This window comes from Phalaenopsis equestris, unplaced genomic scaffold (assembly GCF_001263595.1).
Source record: "Phalaenopsis equestris unplaced genomic scaffold, ASM126359v1 Scaffold206050, whole genome shotgun sequence".
NCBI classification, from domain to species: Eukaryota; Viridiplantae; Streptophyta; class Magnoliopsida; order Asparagales; family Orchidaceae; genus Phalaenopsis; species Phalaenopsis equestris.
Genome location: NW_018225489.1, coordinates 111,674 through 118,932, shown reverse-complemented (window position 1 = coordinate 118,932; position 7,259 = coordinate 111,674).

Below are 7,259 nucleotides of genomic sequence, written 5' to 3'. Positions count from 1 at the left end.
AAGTTGGTGACCTCGTACTTGTGCTTCAAAGGCCTATTCTTGCACGCTGCAAAAAATGTGGAAAATTTGAGCCAACTTGAGAGGGACCATTTGTCATTGAAAGGGTTTATACAGAAGGAGCCTACATGTTAGTGGACTTCTAGGGGGAAAGACCTATGTTACTAATAAACGGACAATATCTGAAAACCTAATACGCAGCCTGGCGCCGCTTGCCTCTCCTTATCTGAAACCTTGATTGTTTTAGGGTTATCTATATGGCCATATTTCTATGATCGGGTCCAAATTTTGTAACTAATCTCATATATAACGAAAATTTTGAGAAATTTTTTTTTTTTTTGAACTTTACACGTTCTCTTTTCTACTTTTGGATTTAAAAATGCCATTAAATTAAAACAAAACTCATACATAAAATAAACAGTTCATTTCACCAGAAGAAACTAAAATTTACTTTAATAAATACTTTGTTTTATTCTTGTTCATGACAAGTTTCGGCCCACTGACGGTTTTTCTATCGTTTACAGAAAAATGTCGGGACAGAGGCTGATCTTTGTTTTCTAAGATGGCTAGACCCTCACACTAAATGAGGAAATGGTGCCGCAGGGCGGTACCATAGACTTCAACATGGATTTTAACCAGGTTGACATGGACTACAAAGATCCTCTCATGGACGTAGTCATCTGCAAAGAGAAAGAGGGATTGCCTTCACTACTGAGAATGACCACTAAAGATAATGTATCACACAAAGGCAAGAACGTGATAACAGAGCAAGATCCGATGGAAGGGCCCAGTTGTCTACCCCCCATAGTAGCTACGCCAGTTAGAGGCCTAGTAGCTGCCAATAATGAATGACTACTAAGTGCTTTGCTTCGCAGGATGCAACGGAAGAATGCCAGCGACAAGAGCAGGGAGATTTTCTACAACAAGAAACGTTGATTTTATCGTAGTTGATAGAAAGAGAAATGATAATCAAATAGCTTGTCAATCATCTAGAATAGAAGTAGAAATATTAACTTATTTTCTAAATGAATTTTTAGATAGATTCTCTGATGAACAATTATATAGTATTGATGAAATGAATGTACCATGGTATGCCGATATAGTAAATTATATTATAAGTGATATTTTACCACTTGATATCCAAAATCCACAATTAAAGAAATTTATACATGATTTAAAATTCTATTTTTGGGATGACTCAAATTTTTATAAATAATCTAAAGATCTAATTATAAGAAGGTGTGTGTCTTATGACGAAACTCAAGAGATAATAGAAAGATGTCATGATTCTAAATTTGGAGGACATTTTGGAATGAGTAGAACTGCATATAAAATTTTACAAGCTAGATTTTATTGGTCTACTCTTTTTAGAGATGTTAACAAATATATTAAAACAAGCGACCGATGTTAACGAGTAGGAAATATTTCTAGAAGAAATGAAATGCCTCTAAATTACACATTAGAAGTTGAAATTTTTTATGTGTGGGGATTAGATTTTATGGGACAATTTATGCCTTCATTTGGGAATTTATATATATTACTTGTTGTTGATTATATGTCCAAATGGATTGATGCTATTTCTATACCTAGAGTGATGCTCGGAGTGTTTCTAAATTTTTAATTAAAATTATTTTAACAAGATATGGAATGCCAAGAGTAATTATTACTAATAGAAGATCTCATTTTAGGAGTAAGAGAATTGAAAAATTGATTAAGAAATATGATACTATGCATAGATTCTCTATTGCTTATCATCCTAAGACTAGCGGTCTGAGATATCAAATTGTGAAATAAAATGAGTTTTAGAAAAAGCTGTAAATCCTTATAAATTAGACTAGTCTGCTAGATTAGATACTGCATTATGGGCATACATAACTGCTTTTAAGACTCCTATAGGAATGTCCCCATATAAACTGATTTTTGGAAAAACATGCCACTTACCAGTATAATTAGAGCATAAAGCATTTTGGGCTATTAAGGAATTTAATTTTAATTTAAAGGATGCTGGTGAGAAAATATTATTGCAACTCAATGAAATTGAGGAGATTAGAAATAAAGCAAATTGTAATGCAAAAATTTATAAAGACAAAATGAAAATATGGCATGATCAAAAGATTATTTAAAAGAAGTTTGAAAAGTTTGAACCTGGACAAGAAGTTTTATTATATAATACAAGATTGAGATTATTTCTAGAAAAACTGAAATCTAGATGGTTAAGACCATTTAACGAGATTAAATTTATCATTATGGAGAAATTATTGTTAAAGATCCTAAAACTGAAAAGATATTTAAAGTTAAAGGACATCGACTGGAACATTATTATGAAGGGCACATACCACAATTTAAAGAAGTTTTACTGTTAATTCAACTTAACTAATAATATGGTATGTCGGGCTAACAACTTTAAACCAAGCGCTTTATATATATATATTTCTATTTTGTTTGATAAGTGTTTATATATTAGTTGATAATAATCCTACACAATTTTATATATTATAAATTAAGATTAATATTGGTATTAGAGGAAAATTTGGAATCTAATTAATCAAAAACATAAAGTTGCAATTTTTTGCCACTCGCGTCGACCGTGCCAGAATGGGTGTCGACGGTGCCTGCGTACAGAGACCAAAGTGTCGGCAGCGGCATCGGGAGCATCAACGGCGTTGAGAGTAGTTTTGTAGTTTTTTACGGTCTTTTGCGGACTTTGGTGAGATTTCGCTTCGTAATAACCGACAGGAGGAGTTTTTAAAGTCCTAAAAACTACCTTGGACGACCAGAAATTTTTATTTTTAAATTCCAGGACCTCCAAATCCATAAATACTTTCAGGTATGGAGTTTTCAACAGAATAAAGTTTATCGGTTTTGACGTGCAAAGATTATACAATGAAGTTATTGTAAAGAAAAGGCTTACCAGGGAGAGAGGCTTTGTGAATCACGGATTAATTAATCCAAGTTCTCCAATTGATAAAATCATTGTACAAAGGCGGTGGGAAATTCTGTGCTACACTACCGCTGCAGTTGTTTTATCAGTAGTGAAGGAATTCTATACAAACTTTTTTGGAATTACCCAAGGAGTTGTCTTCGTAAGAGTTAAGGCCGTACCATTTACTCTTGCGTGAATTAATGAGTTGTATATGATAGAAAACATTCCAATCTTTCATTATACAAATTTCATCCCTACGAGAGATTTGATGCAATATGTCTATAATTTTCTGACGGATGAAAGTGATATTTGGGAAATGCAAGATGAGGGATATGTTAGTTTCTCTGCTTCATTGCTTAATCGAATATCAAAGCGATGACATTTCTTCATTTTTGCAAAATTACTCCCTACCATGAAAATTAGTAAAGTCACCAAAGAAAGCACTTTTTTAAATTATTGCATTCAAATGGAAAAACTCAATGATATAGGATCTATCTTGTTTGAATATGTTATAAGTATTATTATGAATGGACCAATTTATGGACTTGAGCATCCTTCCACAATTTTCTTACTTTGCAATCAATCTCAAGTTCCATATGATAGTTGGGAAAAAATTTAATTATCTTGGGATCCCATTATTCCTATTGATGAAAGTTATGTTAGAAATGGGAATGAATCAATCGATACTATCTTAGATCACTCATCACATGCTTCAACCCCATTGATGCCACCAATAGTTGGAAGTTCACTTACTGTGTAAAAGAAATCAAATAAAATTGAAAGAGAACTTGATTTCATCCCTACGAGAGATTTGATGCAATATGTCTATAATTTTCTGACGGATGAAAGTGATATTTGGGAAATGCAAGATGAGGGATATGTTAGTTTCTCTGCTTCATTGCTTAATCGAATATCAAAGCGATGACATTTCTTCATTTTTGCAAAATTACTCCCTACCATGAAAATTAGTAAAGTCACCAAAGAAAGCACTTTTTTAAATTATTGCATTCAAATGGAAAAACTCAATGATATAGGATCTATCTTGTTTGAATATGTTATAAGTATTATTATGAATGGACCAATTTATGGACTTGAGCATCCTTCCACAATTTTCTTACTTTGCAATCAATCTCAAGTTCCATATGATAGTTGGGAAAAAATTTAATTATCTTGGGATCCCATTATTCCTATTGATGAAAGTTATGTTAGAAATGGGAATGAATCAATCGATACTATCTTAGATCACTCATCACATGCTTCAACCCCATTGATGCCACCAATAGTTGGAAGTTCACTTACTGTGGAAAAGAAATCAAATAAAATTGAAAGAGAACTTCAGAGTATTACGAATGTAATAAGAGATCTTAAGTACCTTTTCAATTACCTAGATTGGAGGATAAAAGAAAAATTTGATCATACTGGAACATTTAAAGCAGGATTAGTGCGAATGCTTAACGAAAAAGGATGGGTAGAAGAAAATTCTACTGATCAATTCCCGTATTGACCCTTCTACAACTTCTACATTCATTAACAGTCGATGGGAGATATCAGAAGAGGATAAAGCACTAAAGATGAGACAGCATAATTGAAGAATTTGGACTCTCTCTACTACTTTATAAAACTTATGTACTTAATGTAAATGTGTGGATTTGATCTAATTTTCTTTACATTAGAATTCTGAATTTTGTTTGTGTGTATAGTTTTGTGTCAACGTTTAGTGTGGTGGCTTGATTTCAATGCTGATTTATAATTTAGTTTGCTTATTATGTGTGAAAGTGTGCTTAGAAAATGTGTTTGTAAAAGTGTGTTTTCATATATAAAAGTTAGTTTGTTACTGTTTGTTCAAATGATTGTTTATGAAAATGTTTTCTTGTGAATAATTGTTAGATAAAAATTTATGTTTAAAAATACTAAATAAAATTGGATAAAATTAAAAATTTGAAAAAATTGAAAAAATAATTTTAGGCCTTCAACACTGACGGCGCTGACATAGACGCCGACGGCTCCCTCGACCCGAGAATAACCTTTAACTCTTTAAATTTACAATTTTCACCGTAAACCTCCATTTTTACCCCTTAAGTCACCTTCAACCTCCAATTTTTGCACCTAGGGCTTGCATTTGCTTGGATTTGAGGCGATTTTAAGGCAAAGGAACTTTGGATTTCATCTTTTCGAGGTAAGAGCTACACTTTGAGTTAAAAAAATTTTATTTTCATCAAAGATTTATCTCACATTGCCTAGATCAAAAAATTTTGAAATTTTTTTGAGAGATTTTGAGAAAATCCTTGTATGAAAAACTCTTACTTAGTGGATTTAAGTTTAAAGTGTTTTACATTGTGATTTTTAAATTTTTTTGAATTTGTTTGAATTTTTTTTTGAATTTTCTCTAGATTCCCATAGCATCTAGAACAAGCATAGAAAAAAAGAAAAGTTGATTATGATGAGCAAAAATTTGTTAGCTTCAGGGCTAGTGCTTGTTTCAATAGTCTACTTGAGCATAAAAAAGTAATTCTGGATCATGGTTTTAAAAATCTGGGAGGAGAAGTGGAGCAATTAATCAATGCTTGGCAGTTAGAAAATTTTTGTTATTTTACTGTCCATGCAATTATTGGTGTAGTGATGGAATTCTATGACAATTTTACTGAATTTTTTGATGATTTTGTTTTTGTTCGTGGAAAAATGGTGGAGTTTTCTCCAAGTAAAATTAATTAGTTTTATCAGTTGGAAGATGTTTCAGTTGCCAGTATAAATCATTTTCTGCTACTAAAGAGGCCTTAGATGAGGTTATTTTTTTTCTTACTTTTGGAAGAGGGACCTAAAAGTTAAGAAATGGTGTTAAGGTAAATCTTCCTCTTTCTATGCTTAATGTAGTATCTGAGGCCTGACACTACTTTATTTTTGGAAGAATGATTCCTACAAATCATCATAGTGAAGTTACCAAGGATAGAGCCAACTTGAACATCTATATTCAGCAAGTGATGAGAATAAATGTAGGCTCTCTTATCCACATGAACACTAGATCTATTACTTTGGGATAGACCACTGGGGGTTTGGCACACCCTGCACTTATTTTTTAAACTCGATGAATAGGCAGGAGTTGATTTTAAACCTGGAGAAGAGAGGATTAAGCCTCTAAAAGCTATTGAGCCTACCAATATAAAGACATATGAATCTCATGTTGATTGGAGATTTAGGAGTAAGACCAGAGATATTCCTTCTACTTTGAGGACCACTACTTCTAGTGACCCTACTAACAGAGAACTTTTAGACCAGATGATGATCCAGTAGTGATATATCTTAATAATGGATCATAGATTGCAAAACATGGATGTCAAAAATGCTTACACTGATGATTTGATACGGTAAAAGTTTGAATATGATGCTGCTTATGATGATGCATTGGTGAGATACTTAAAGGGTGATCATTCAGTTCAGTTTCCTACTCACCCAGTTTTCACTCCATATCTGTGGCAGAATTTGGATGTAGATGAAGAAGATGATGATGATTGGTGATCTGATTTCTTTTAGTTATAATTGATTGTATTTTGTTATTGTGTTGTTTGTTTATATATATAATAAAGGAGCAATCATCATGAAGTTTGGCGGCTGTCTCCCTTGTTGCTCTGCTAGGGTTTCGGCACAATGTTTCAACTTGCTGTGGTATAGGGTTTAATCCTTGGTTAATCCTTGCTACCATTTGTTTTCAACTGGTTTTCTCTCAGCTCATTACTGGGCATAGCAAGTTCTTCGACCCTTATAGCTTACACACCTTCCCGGGTTCTACTTTTTCAAACTTTTACTGTTCCATTGGCTTGTCCATAGTTTGTCTTTGTTTTGCCTTTTCTACTGTGGGGTTGTTTCTTTGGCATCCCACTGGAGGTTTGGTTTCTTAGGGCCCACGATCTTTCTTGTTTTCAAAAGGTCCTTCTTTACTGGCTATGGCTTAGCCTCTTTGTGGTTTCTCCTTCCTTGTTCGGTTGTTGCTTGTTTCACTAGTTGTGAAGTTGGATTTCTTTGGCTGTTCACTGATTTAGGTTTGCTTGGGGTTTCTATTTTGATATTACCTTTGTGATGTCTGACCCTATTCCTATTGACATTTCCACCAACATTCAGTGGGCCAAAGCCACTTTTGCTGACATTGTGGGAAAAGGTCAGGAGGCAGTGCAAAATCCTGATGATTTGGTTTTTCCTCAAGATTATCATGAGGGTCATGACCCCCTGTTTAAACCCATTAGCAAGAAAGGTGGGAAGTTGGCAATCTATTTTACTGAAGAGGATCTAAATGGGCTAACTGAATGTCAAAAATTTACCTTAATTGGTAAATTCCAACTTGGCCACC